The sequence below is a fragment of the Gymnogyps californianus genome, chromosome 7 (genome assembly GCF_018139145.2).
Source record: "Gymnogyps californianus isolate 813 chromosome 7, ASM1813914v2, whole genome shotgun sequence".
Classification (NCBI taxonomy): Eukaryota; Metazoa; Chordata; class Aves; order Accipitriformes; family Cathartidae; genus Gymnogyps; species Gymnogyps californianus.
This window is the reverse complement of record NC_059477.1, coordinates 8,189,603-8,204,536: the sequence shown is the minus strand read 5'-3', so window position 1 is coordinate 8,204,536 and position 14,934 is coordinate 8,189,603.

Here is a 14,934-nt window from a genome sequence, read left to right as displayed (position 1 = left end):
GTAAGTGTCCCTGAAACTAAGGTATTTGAAAAATATTCAAATAAAAGAGGCATCAATGCTCCCAAAAGACATCTGCCCTAGTAGTACCCAAACATGTAATGATTCCTATTCAGAAAGATACCATCTGACTCCACACAAATCTGCTGTGTAGTAGCAGTGCTCTAGTAGTACTGCTACTGCCAAACATCATAAATGAACACTATGAAAAACGTCTTAGGTGTGCTACACAGGGCATGTAATTAAACTGTGAAGGCCCAGATTTATTCATGGAAGAAAAACATGCATCAAAGGGTGCTAACTACAAAGACACCATCTCTGACTGAGAATGAGCCTGAGCTACAGTTTGTTGAAGGCAGGAAATGTATTTTGATGCCTCTTGTATGAAAAATGTCATCAGTTGTATCATAGATGGGTATCATATCACAGATGAATACTATTCCAAAAAGCACATTAAATACATTACTGTATTAGGACCAAGTTTTATTTTTCACTTTCCTGCTTTTCATTATAAATGAAGAATGTTACATGACAAGTTTTTATGTCGCATTATCATGCCTAAGGCAGGTAGTGATCTCACTTGCACAAGTCACCACACAAGTCGATAGTGACTCCATTCTTCAGCAGTATAATCTGACTTGTGTTCTGGAATAAATTCATACCCACTTTCTCTGCTATATATACTCAACCTGAAAGTTTCATCATCTCCTTGATAGGTAGCTTCATGTCACTGCTTTTTCTAAATCTGGTAAGTTAAAGAGACCGTTTGATTGAAATTTTATCTCTGCTTACGTCAGTGAAGAATATTTTAGCTGGTAAGTCTGCTTCAAACAGAGTGAGACCTCTAATCTTATTTGCTAATGCAGTGTTTCATACATACAATCAGTTAAACATCTGTTTTTCCAGTTGATTCATTAGCTATCGAATACATGTGTATAGATGCTCTCATTTTCTCCAAAGCTTGAATCACACTCATTCAAAATCTTCAGTTTTCCATAAACAGTTAGCAGGGACAGGTGAATTTGCAACAAGTCTTTACAATAATCCTTTGCTTTTATTCATTCATAGTATGATTTTTTTTTTCGCCAGTCTTTGTTTAGTTGTTTTTCTCTCACCCAAATTTTGGGAATATTTCAATAATGCTTAAGCCAAAAGTAAATGAAAACAAAACATAATTATGCATGGCAAAAGTGACGCATTCAGCAGAGAAATGAACATAGGAAATTTTACAACAGATCACTGCAGAACCAGGGTCCTCATTAACATGTATAGACTCAGGAGATGCCTCTAAGTTTTTGATATGGTAAACTGTATTGCAGTATTTGTATCAGAACTTAAAAATCTGAGAGACTTTCTATATAATGTTGTCCAGATAGTACTGAAAATACCAATAAAGGGTTTGGAAAGCTAAATAAATTTAAAGACAATGTTGATGAAGTATTTAGTAAGCACAGAACTGATAGCCGATAGCTGCTGCTGAGAGGAGTATTCTTAGTCAAAAGTCAAGATCAGTGGTTTCTGTTTCATAGGCTCTAACAAAACCAAGGAGCTAAAATGATCAAATAGAGGAGGAGACTGTGCATTTAGTTAAATTATAGGAGATTTCATGCCCTTACTTATAGAAAGCCAGTGTAAGTTAGACGTAACCAAATTTAAAAGGGATCCAGCAAATCCTGGAAATACAGAGATAATTTTACAGTATAAGTGCATGATTTGAAAGTTGAATATAAGCCTCAGAATCACTTAGTAGTTGTAGATGCAGTCCTAAAGCAATAGGAAAAACTATGCTAAAGTCCAGAGCTAAATATAATTTTGATACATAAATCTCACTCTCAGAGGAATTGCACTTTTTAATTGTTTTTATGCTTGCTTCAAATGAACAGTGGATGATGGATGCTGAGTTTTGTCTTCATATGACACCAAGTAAAAGAGAATGGCTTTGGTGACCTAACAAGAATTCCTCCCATGAGACAAAACATATATTTGTTTATGCTGATTGGAAAAAACCCTGTATTTTAATTTAATAAACACAATTCTCTGATCCTCTTTCTCTTCTTTACTAGAAGATACGATGGTGGGAGAGAAAATTACTTATGCAAACTCTGCTTTTGCTAGACGTAGTATACTTAACATTATAACGTCTGATAACACACAATTTAATGAACGTGAAGTTAAGTAATCTGAGTCGTACTCGGGTAAAGACAGGCTTTTGGAAAACCATAGTAAATTAATTAAGAAAAGCAGTAGAGGCAAAGGATACCTAATCAAATGTAAAGCTGTAACAAGTGATGTTAAATTGCAGGCTGCCATGAATGGCTTTGTCATCTGCAGATCTGCATTAGAAATTTAGGAACAAGAACACCTTATAATAACAGAAATTCAAATGCAAAGGAACAGAGATTTGCCTATAATATAGAGACAACACGCTTTTCATTTCACACTCAAAAACACAAGTAAAACAATTAATAGTATGACACCAGACTCTTTCCAAGAGAGTCACCTAACATTTACAGGTCCATACCCTTGATTAAAACAAGACAGTTGTCATACCACAGGATTAATGTCTTTCACAGGTACCTTCACATTGAAGCCACTGCTGAAGTAGGCAAAAAAAATTCTACTGTATATAGTTTAAATCCTTTACAAGAAGTGATCAGAAGATGCCTGTCTCTGGGACAATTTGTCTTGATTTCCTACATGAATTCCCTTGTATTTCAGGATACTTTTGTGTCTGAGCTCATATGTCTTTGCAGAGTTTTCATGGTTTTCATTATGGTTTAATTTTACTCTCCAGAAAAGTGAAGAGAGGTTCAGCGTGAGCTTTTGGCTTGTTCTTTAGTGATTGTGATTTTTGCTTGATCTTTATGCAAAGTAAAGAAAAAAAGTAGTAGATCTTAAATTTGATGCCAATGATGCCGACGTAAAGTTTAAATTACTCAGATTCAGACCTTGGCTACCACACATTTTCTGTGTGATTTTAGGTGAGACGTTTAACTCTATATTATAGCTCAACTAATAGTCATAGTTCTGTCTCACTGACTTCTAACGGATTTTTGATCAGAATCATATCCTCAGCTGGTCTACTTTAGAGCAGCTTCACTGGAGTAAAAAGAGTCTTCATCATTTGAGGCTATGGCTGGTTCTGCGTTCGTAACTTTCCACTGGAGCAATGATAAAAATACATCCCTTGCTTTGAAGGGGGCAGTAAGATGTCATCCAGCAACATAAAAATTCATCTAAAAATAAGAGACTCTACGTGCATTCACCTTTTCTTTTCATTTTTTCTTCTTTGCATACGAATTTGAGAATGTGCCCATGAGAAATTATCCATTAAAGTTGCTTTCTACTATTTTACAGTAAAATTCTCATTTAAAAAAAATCTTTCCTAAATGAAAGTGCTGTTTTCTGATACCTCTGGTGATGTGGAAATTGGAGCTCGTTTATGCTCTCTCTCATCCCTTCAGCATTCTAGTTATACAAGAGCTAATTTGTGTGGAAATGAGAGAACTGATATTCTAGCCAGCTCATTAGGTGCAATTAAAAGAAAACCATCCCTCAGGGTCAATGAAAATCACTACCAGAGAAATAATTGTTCATGTTAGAAGGCCATCTTCCCTTAAGTATAACAATGTTGTATTGGCGTGTATTTTTCATACACTTCTTGCGGTTCCATTAGAAACAACACACGATGAAAGAACACTCACTTTCTTGAAAGGAACATTTGAATCTAGCCTTCTGTCCTTTCTTTTTAATAGACCCTATCTACCACAGAGTGGAAACCTACATTTAGAAAGTTGATTTTCAAGTGTCACTTATGTAGTTTTGTAATTCAAGATTTTTTTAAATTTTATTTTTAATGTAAATTTCTGTGATAGAAAACAGAATGTTACAGAGTATAGTATAATAGCTGGATGAAGTTAATGACTGTGTATACTTATACTGAAAGATAAAATTTTGCAGTATAGATAGTATTACAAGATATCTAATATAATGATGCTTGAAGTCATTAATCTGAAATGATTCCTCAAAACAAAATTATGAAAGTTATGCTGAGATTAGTTCTTCTGAGACCTGCAACTCTCCTGCTTCTCTTCAATCACAGGAGTATTTTGAAGCACACAAGTGCAGAGGAAGAGCTTATGTGTTTCTGGGTATGCAGATCAATTCACTCCATCCATCCTTGAAGCTCTGACGTGTGCCACAAGAGTGTTTTTTTCTTCTTTTTTCTTAGACATTTAAAAACAGAACAAACATATTTTCATCATTATGTTCAATATAGACTTGCTTGTTACGATATGCTATCAAGTGTTTTGTCCAGTTTCTATTAAATGGGCTGCAGCCATTTCCTCAGGGAGACTGTTTAGAATTTAGCAGATCTCAGTGTTAGTAAAACATTCTTAATGTTCATCCTAAATGTTTCATTTGTTCTGTTTCACCCTACTGCTTCTAAAATTGTCCTCTTAGACCTTTCTCAGTGATAGCCAGTGCTCTTTGGAAAAAAACACTTTTTCTTTTTGTCCTTTTTTTTTTAAATCATACAGAGCATGCTTCTAATTTAAAATTCTTCCCTCCTCCATGTTGTAATCCAGTGTTCCACAAAAGAATGACAGGTAACTCTACAGAACTGAAAAGAATTGCTGTGATATGTTAAATACTGAAGTATAATTACTATCTGAAAGCTACAAGAAAACGTATTTGATCAGTTGCTTCTTTGCAATAAAAGACCCACTCTTTCCAGAACAGCAAGGTGACTTAATTTGGTGTATAATAAAGAAAAACATTTATAAATGACAGATTTTTTTTTTTTCCTATTGATCAAAGTTGCAATTGCTAGAGCAATTAACTTTTTGATCTCCATTAGGGTGCAAGTGAAATCAACAAAAGTTAAAAATGACACAGTGTTATTTTTTTGCAATGAAATGGACTAGCAGTACCTGTCAAGAAGTTTAGCAATGAATCATGCTCTGTTACACATACAGAAATCATTCTGTTCTTTCAAAATGTATGCATGACAAGTACAGAAAATAGTAACATAATATCTTGAGAGAGATACTATATCTGGTGTTCATCTATTAAAACTGAACCAATTGGCCTTCGGATTCTGAACTTTTTCTTCAGGTAAATCAGTTAACAGAATTTTACACAACTTGTGTATGGTCACATTTGACCTCAGTTTGCATTAATCAGTATCACTGTGCAAAAGCTAAGTTATATGATGAATATTTTATAAGGCCAAATATGTATCGTACACATGTGCTGCATAAGTTTACAACAGATTTATCTAGATAAGTGACTTTAAAGGAGCAGTGTGATTAAAAAGAGAATGCTTTTGCCCTATGTTATCCAAGGCAAAGTTATTTGAATTTAATATCCTACTTTTGCTAGTGAGCATGAAGTTTAGTTTCATGGGCTCAGGCTATCACAGATTTTCTCCTTCTAAATCTAAACCTGGGATATCATAGAAACACACAAATTTAAAAATGAGAAAAAAAACCTTCCATGCTCAGGGTAAATATGAATTATGCTCACTCCTATTTTGTTGCTATCAAAAATGGAAATTATTTTTTTCAACTCATTGAATATATAGCCCTCTAGAGTAATATAGCAATATAGTCCACTGTAGGATCTTGTAGGCTCCTGAATCTTCTCATTCTGGCAGCAAATAAAATTTTACATAAACTTATCCTAATTCTTTGCTTAAATCTAGACATATTTCTGTATTCCTAGTCTTATGGGAAGGCATTTCTAGATTATTCTTGCTCTTCTTATTAAAAATTTCTTCTAATTTTAGGTTACCATTTAACCATAGATCATTTATATTCATTTGTTCTTGTGCCAGAAATGTCTATTAGCATAAGTATCTTAAGTAGGTCTAAATCAGTGATTTTCAGAATGAGGAAGAAATGTCAGCAGAATGTCTCATTCTGCTTCTTACATTGTGATTGATAGATAAAAGAGCAACAATATTAACCACCTTTCCTCATGACATGATATCCAACAGGACTGTCCATTATTGTTAACCTATGCATAAAAAAGTTAAACTTCAGCTAATAGGATGTAAAAAAGTTAAGAGCTAAATATACAAATCCTCTTTGAAGATCTAGGAAAAAAATAGTTTTTGAGCCAAACATGTTATGTCACAGCACCTGGGGAAATTTCCTAGTTAAAATCCCTGAAAATACAAATTTCTGTCTGAGTATCACACATAACTTATTTGGAAATATAATGTTGGCAACAGCTCTGATACAAAATCTTTTGTTCCTCAGTTCCTGTGCCAGGATCAGTGATTGCTGATACTATTAAGAAGCCTATGAAAATACTTGCCCTGGAAAGACGTTAAGAGTGACAAAATATTAATGTGAACTTTAGGCAGTGAAGAATACAGAAAAATCAAAAGTTAGCCTTAATAGAACTGGAGCATGGTCTTATGATTTATTCTGTTTCTGTAGATTACTTCCACAAACCTTAACCTAATAACATGCCTTACTTCTCTTCCCCCCGCCCCCAATTTTAGTTCCGTTTTAGAACACAGATGCATGCTCTAATAGACAGAAAATACACACATAGGTATATTTACTTTCTCGTGTAGCCTGACTCTAATGTAATGCTTTTTATAGCTCACTTGGTCTTTTTTACTCCACCCACTTTTTGTTCCATATAACTGTGCTCCCTTCTAGATGTATATAGGCTGGATGAAATTTAATATACACAATAAAGTATTTTGTGTTTATTAAAAGCATTTCAACCAATACACAATTATTTAAAATTCTCAAGGTTATGAACAGTTGGGCAGAAAGTCTTTATGCTACTTATTGGGCTAGGAGCAGGAACTGCCCCTGAGAATTTACAATATGATTTCATGGAAGATTAGGAAATGTCTCTCACTTAGGGTACCCATGGTATCTGAATTCATCATGTCCTCTATAAACTTAATGCAGCTATATCAGTCTTTACGTTGTTATTATCACTCTACAAATGTAGTTGGTGATGTATTTATTACAATATTCATTTTAATTATCCTACCAATATAGTAGAAAAATAGGAAAGTGATATTGTCTTCATTTTGCCAAAAGGAAACCAAAATGCTGAAAGTGTATGTCTTATCCCACACAAAATAATTACGGTCTCAATTAATTAGTCTATGATGTAATCCTGAGTACCACAATAGTAATTTACTCACTGCATTATCTATCATGTTGAAAGAGAAAGAAAGGAGAGACTGAATTTTCTTTGCTTTTGTTTTAAATTAAATAATAGCAGTTTTTCATTAGGAAAAAAGGGATCTTTCCATTGACCATGAATCATGGTCATTGGAGAAGGCTTTAAAAGATGATTCTTATCTTCTAATACCTCATGGAAAATGGGATGGCTACTGCTGTTTTCATACAGCATAAATATAAGTTTACTTTAGCTTCTAGTTAAAGTGGTGCATAGATAAGTACAAAAAATATTTATTAACATGCAGTACTATTAAAGCCAGCATGTTTGCTTTCTAAATGCTAATACAAATCCCTTGACAAAACGCAGAATTTCAGCAATAGTGATAGTATCTCTTGTAAGTTCAGAGATTAAATAGATAATGTACTGCAGTCTAGGCAGAATTTGGTTTTATACTGGATAAGCTATTTTGCACAAAGTTGAACTAGCCATTTGTCCTAGTTTCAAATGATTTGCTTCACTTCAAATGCCTGTCAATAACTGATAATCACTTTCAACAATGAATTTTTCACACAGCATTTTTTCCACCAAATAAATCCAAAGCCATATTAATTTGTACTCATTATAGTACACTTTTCTGCTAATGTCAGAGAGTTAGTTAAGCATTTGAAGTCATACCAGCATTATGGTATATGAAAAGTTGTTCAAAAGGTGTACTCTAACAGACTATCATTCAATCTTTAATTAAAACTCTACAGAAGATACTTTTTTCACTAGTATACTGACGCACAGCCAACTTTTTATGCAAATGTTCCCAAGCTGCATCATCACCAGCTGCTCTTAGTTCCAGCTTATTTCAAAGGGTCTTATATGGAACCAAGAAACAGCTGAAAATCACCAGTTACTAGTGAGCAGAACAAAAGAGATTACTAAATTGGCATGGGCTACGTTGGACAATGAATAGATCACTTATTGCACTCACTTTACACTCACCTTGACTTATATCTTAAGAAACAAGATATATGGAGGCTTTCGTTTCTTACAGAGGATAGTCTGAAATAGTTTCTTTACTGTGTATACACCCTATGTGTTCACATGGGGTGTATAATACTGCCTAATCTAGAATAACTGTGATATTCACTTGCTTGACCTTCTACAGGACATCTAAATTGGTAGATTTACTGCGTATCAGAGATTGCACAATCAAGAGCAGTGCCTTCTCTGGGGGAGTGGTTTCAGTAAGAACCAATAAGGACAAGTCAGCTGATGGAACGAACTCTTAGAAGGTAGCCTCATTCAATCTGAGCATCACTTAAGTAAGGCAAAATTGAAGGGCAAAAAATTGAGGACTATGTTAATGAAGCAATTGTTTATCTCAAGCACTCATGCTATGAAAAACTAATTTCTGGAGAGATGACTTAGTGGATAATTCTGTAACAACTGTGATTTTATCCTTCATATAGCTAGTCTAAATATAACAGGGACTAATAATGACTAAATGGCTATCAATAGCTCCTGTTAAATGAATTGGGCAAGAATGAAGACTGCTGTGAAAACAGTGTGGTTCCCCTGCATCTTCTTCATAGACAGAGGAGTTCTAGTCCTTAAGACTGCCAGTCTACCATTTTTAGAGTATAATTTTCATTGCTGTTTCAAAAGCAAATATGAAAATAGAGAGTTCTATCTCTTCCCTCTTGTAAGTTGTATTTAATGCAAAATTAGATGGCATTGTTTCTATAGCACATACCAAGTAATTCGATGGTAACATTAACTCATGTTTCCCACAGTGAAATGTATGGATGGCACAAGCATTCTCTTCTAACAGAGTAAATTCTCAGAGTAAAAGCAGTAATATTCAAACATGCTGAGAAACAATATGAAAGAGATAATTTGTATTTATTATTCTTACGTGAAATCAATCAAAACTAGCAAACGCAGCAAAACTGGCTTAGTGTCAGTATCATGTAATTGCGAAATGCTTGGTGAACGAAGATACATATTTATTCTCCATTATACTCTAATCAAACTGTTGTGATGGTGAGCTTTGCACGTATGGAAGAGGATAAATACGTTAAAAATGTGTTTTATCCTGGGCCTTTTTGATGTGGCATTGTTAGTATTTTATGAGTAAATAGCCCTTACATTTTAATACTGGTCTGGGTCCTATAGCAGCATTCTTTTACCTTTATTTCCACAATAATTTTTCTACAAGGATATTAACATTAAGATACGTTTCATTAGCATGAAGCTACATAGATTTTCGGCTTTGGAATAATGTGTGTGCTGCTTGAGTTTAGTGGTTTTTTTAACAGTTTGTCACTGTGGTATGTCTTGTATCTAATGGAAACAGAACAACTGTTATGCTCCATCTCAAAATGCTGGAGGCTAACATAGAACTTTGCTGTTTCTAACACTGTTTAAGGATTCATTATATAGCTCTCAAGATACCCACCAGTTCTTAAGAAGCAAAGTGAACATGTTAAGAATATGGGAATCAAACCCGCAATTGGAGAAAGTGTTGGCAACTCCCTTGCTACTGCAGAGGTCATTACTAGTCTTTGCTGCTTTTCTTTGTACTCTATTAGATGTGTAAAAAACACAGGAAAATTACTCTCAAACTGAATAGGAGGCTTGTACTAGGTGTAAACCCAGGTTGGTAATATCATTTTCAGTAAACAGTTGGCCAGGGTGAAAATACTTACATTATGCCACTGGCTAATTGAGCTACGGTGGTGGCCACTCTTTACACTCTTGTGTCTCGAAGTCAGTGATTCTTCAAGGGCGCACAAATACCATCAGGAAAAGGGAGTGAGCACACACTGAGTAAGATTATCTAAAGAAAATAAATGAATAAAGCTCTCAGGGCTCAAATGTGTACTTTGCATGGACAAGAATAACATGGATTTTTTTTGTTTGTTCATATGTTCATACAATCTTTAATACTGGGATTAACATGAATTGATGAATTTTGTCATGCTCTTCACAGCCTGAGTTATGGGAGCTGACACAACGGAGAGTTATACTTGTTTTATGTGGCATACAGGCTTTATGAAGAATGGCATAATATATTTTACTCACATCTCTATAATATGATTGTAAACAAATATAGTTATGAATGTATTCCCTGTGAGGAAAATTTGTATAGAGTCCATAAGGGGAGGATTATTGATTATTGCTAGAGCTGAGAGTAGCAAGTATGTTAAATAAATCGGGAACCCATTATACCAATGCATTACTGCCACAAACACTTGCTTGAATTTTATTTTTTCCTGAATAGTAGATTGTTGCTATCAAGATATTTCTTTTATTGCTTATGCGGTGCTTTCCACTCCTTCACCCTTAGGAACAGCTGCAGAGTCCCCAGGGCAGTACATCGTCTTCTGACCAGGGACAAGGCTGACAGCAGAGGTCTACGACTCTGAGTACGCTTTCTAGGGCTGGGACATGGTGGTGCCAGAAGCAACGATAGGAAGAAATTTCTTCCATCCTCACAGAGTCTTCCTTCTGTCCTGCTCGCTAAAGCAGCCAAAACCAAGGCACAAAGAGGGGACATCTCTCGTCCTGTCTTACAAAGCTATCCACATTGCTCCTCTTGTCCCTCCATAGGGAGGGGAGGGTGTTGGGCCCGTGGCATTGTTACAGGGCTGCCATGCTGGCTTGTGTGCCAACAGGGCGTGAAGACCCTAAGGCAGGGAGCCAAACCCTGACAAGAGGGTCAGCTCTGGGGTTGAGGTTACAAGAGTCTCCATGCATCCCACAAAGCTGAATCTTGTGACACACCCTCACAGGGAAGGGTAGGCAGTGAAGCCGGCTGACAAGAGGGTGCTGATGCCCCACAGACCTGAACCCTTCTTACAGGGAGGTCGAGGTGCTGTTTGCACAAAAAAGGGCTGCCCCGCTGTCCCACAAGCACAAGCATTGTGAAATACCTCCTTTGCAGAGGGCATCCACACTCTGTACAGCACTGCACTGCAGCAGGGCATGAAGCCACAGGATAAGTGTCCCACCCCAGAGATGGCAGTAATATGAACAATCCCCATGTGACTCTCACCCTCCTTACACGGCCATCACTTTCACTAGCCAGCTGAGGGAGCACAAAGACAGGGGGCAGAGAGAGCAGAGCCCCGAGCCCTGTCTGCAGGGAGGTTGCCTGGATCAAGGTAACAAAGGTAACCTCCTCCCAGCCACTCCAAAGTGCCCCGGGGACCAGGATCCCTTTGCTCAACTCACTAGTCACTGATTGTAATGACCCAGCCTCCGTGAGGAGAAGCTGCCCAGCTGCCTTGACAAGAGCTGTGGCTGCAGAATTCAAGTTGGTGTTGAGGCTGGCACTCTGGGCATGTTCAGCTGGGCAAGAAAAGCAGTGGCAGAAGAAGCTTCAGCTCTGCTTACAGGGGGCTTGCTCAGCAAGCACTGGCTCAGCATCATCATGCTGGGGACCCCAGGGCACAGGCCAGTCCCTAAATTACAGGGCAGCCCTGGTCCCAAAGGGCAGAGAAGGCTGCTTTGACCAGATTTAAGGGGTGCTCACACCAAGCAGGCTGCCAGCCAGGCAGGAAGCTGCAGAGACCTGGACCCTCTTTATGGGTAGCTCAGTGTCCACGTGGAGGTGGTCAATGGGCTCTACCTTCCCCCAGAGCAACAGGAATGACTCTCAAAAAAGAGGCAGTGGAGCACAGTAGCAAAGGGCCACCCAAAGAGCCAGGGCCCTAGCCCTGACTACAGGGAGGGTACAGCCTGCTCCCCAGACCTCTGCCCTGTGCGTCAGTGTGCTGCTTTTGGCTGGAATAGAGTTAGTTTTCTTCATAGTAGCCAGTATGGGGCTATGTTTTGGACTGGTGCTGGAAACAGTGTTGATAATACAGGGATGTTTTTGTTATTGCTGAGCAGCGCTTACACACAGTCAAGGCCTTTTCTGCTCCTCACCCCACCCCACCAGCGAGGAGGCTGGGGGTGCACAAGAAGTTGGGAGGGGACACAGCCGGGACAGCTGACCCCAACTGACCAAAGGAATATTCCAGACCATATGACGTCATGCTCAGCATATAAAGCTGGGGGAAGAAGAAGGAAGGGGGGGACATTCAGAGTGATGGCGTTTGTCTTCCCAAGTAACTGTTATGCGTGATGGAGCCCTGCTTTCCTGGAGAAGGCTGAACACTTGCCTGCCGATGGGAAGTGGTGAATGAATTCCTTGTTTTGTTTTGCTTGCATGTGTGGCTTTTGCTTTACCTATTAAACTGTCTTTATCTCAACCAATGAGTTTTCTCACTTTTACCCTTCTGATTCTCTCCCCCATCCCACTGGAAGAGGGGGTGAGCGAGTGGCTGTGTGGGACTTAGTTGCCAGCTGGGGTTAAACCACGACACTCTGAAAGGCCGGGGCAGGATTCTCCTGCCTGTTTACAGGGGGCTGCTCCAAGCACCTCCAGTTCAGCATAGGGGACACACAGCAACCTGCTGACAAAGGGGGGTCACCCTGGCTGCTCGGTGCTAGCACCAAGCCCCCCACAGTGGGAGGCTCCAGCCCACAGCCACAGGACGGGCTGGCCGTCCTGGCTGCAGCACAATGTGTCTTAAGGAGCCCAGGTAGAAACCTTGACCCCGTTGGCAGCGGAGCGGTCGTACCAAGACAAAAAGCAGTACAAAATCCTGGACTGCCCCTGCATGCAGCAGCAGTTCCTCCACCTGCTCCTTATGGGCACAGGGGTCGTTGCTGGCTAAACCAGCAGGCTGCAGCACTGCAGCCCCTGAGCTCTGCTTACAGGGCAATCGAACGGCTGCAGGTTCACAAAGGGCTCCATGATGTGCTACAGACACCTTGCTTACCCGGCTCACACACTGACTGAGCTCCTAGGACAGATGGCTGCGCAGGCAGAGGCTGTGAGGCCCTGATTACAGGGAGGTCCCACTGCCCAAACTATTACGAAGATGCCTAGGTCTGTCCCACAGGAAGAAGGGGCAAGCCTGAACTCCCTCTGTTCAGCCTGCGAGGCAGGACCTATCTGCTAGCACATAGGATTCTTCTCCCGGTGTTGGGAAGCCTCATTTTTCTATACTGCAGTGATTTTGAAACTCAATCAAAAGAAGCTCGCACATGCAGCCAGGCACGTGCATGCATGCAGGCAGCCACAAACACACACACCTAAAAGGCCTTCCCAGCAGAGGAAGAGAAGCCAAGGCAGCCAGCGTCAAGGCACTGATGCTCTTGCCCACAAGCAGGAGGATGAGGTCAGACCTGTGCCCAGGCGGCATGGAGGCTAGGCCGCTCATGGTGCCCACAGGGAGCTCCACAGGTTGCACGCTGGCCAATGCTGCAAAACACCCCACTTCTTACAGGGTGCTCACCCTGGCCACACGGCCAGCAGGCAGGAAGCTATGGGGGTAAGGACTCTACCCTGCTTGCAGGGCAGGCAATGGGTTCCAGAGAGCTCAATGTCCCCCTCCAGTGAGGACAAAGTGACATTCACCCTCCTTACAGGGTTGTCACTCTCCTGAGGCAGCACCTGGAGCAGCAAAGCAAAGGGCCAAAACCAGGCCAAGACCCCAGCCCTGATTATAGGGTGGGTCACCTGGCTCAAAGGCAGGCAGGCCGTCAGTGGGGCCAGCCATGCTCTTATGTGACTCGTGCCCTGATTACGGGCCAGTCCCTGTGCCCCAAGTGCCATTCTCCTTTCTTCTTCTTTTTGCTCTGCTTTCTTACAAATTTTCTTTCTGTCTCAGCCCCATATTTTTTTCTTATTCTGTAAGGATACAAAATAATAAAAATTTTAAGTTGGGAGCTCAAGGCTTACTTTCTCAATTTTTTAGGAATTATTGCTTTTATAATTCAAAATTCTTGTCCCCAGCTGGTCTGAAAAGTCTGATGAGATTGTTTTCTTTCCTTGATACAGCATTATTTTTTTCTAAACTGTTTTAAACAAAGAGGTATGGCCCTTGATTCAGCTCTAATATATTTTACTTAGCACCTAGAGTTAGTAGTCAAGAAAGCTGCTTTGGCATTTCCTGCTGAAATCTTCATCCTGTCTCCTGCTTTGTACACTTACCAGCTTAGACCTGTCCCCTTACACACTAACTTATATTTTCTTTCCCCTTTCCAGCAAAGATTTTCCTCAGCTTTTTGGTCCTACTCATACTGTTCTTCCTTCAAGGGCTACCTGTTCCGTGCTACCCCTTCTCCCAGAGGATTAATTAGATTTCTCATATAATTCTTCAGATCTTTTTGCCCAGTGAATCAGCTGGTATACTCTTTATATCAATTATGTACTAGCTGTCACCCAAATGCTTTTGCAGTCCTCAGATAACTCAGTATTTCCTGCCTAAACACAGTAGTACCACCTCAGTCCTCCTGCTCAAAACATTCTGCTTGCTGCACAGAGGCACCTCAGGGATTCCTGCTCAAACTCCTCTCCTCTCCCTGCTGAGGAAATTCAGGGCTTCCTGCCCAAACCCTTCAGTTCTCCTGACTGACATACCTCAGGGCTTTACCCAAACTCTTCTGCTGTTCTTGCTGAGGTAAACCATAGCTTCCTGCCCAAACCTTTCTGCTGTCCTTCCAGAGATACCTCAGGGCTTCTCACTCAATCTCTTCCACTCTCCTTGCTGAGGTACCTCAGAGCTTTATGCCAAACCTTTCTGTGGTCCTGCTGAGGTACTTCAATGCTTCTTTCTCAAACTCCTCTGCTATGCCTGTTGAGATACCTCAGCTCTTCCCAACAAAACACTGGAACTGCTTTCATCAAACCACCATTTCACCGTGGTGCTGTACCCACTAGGCATCGCA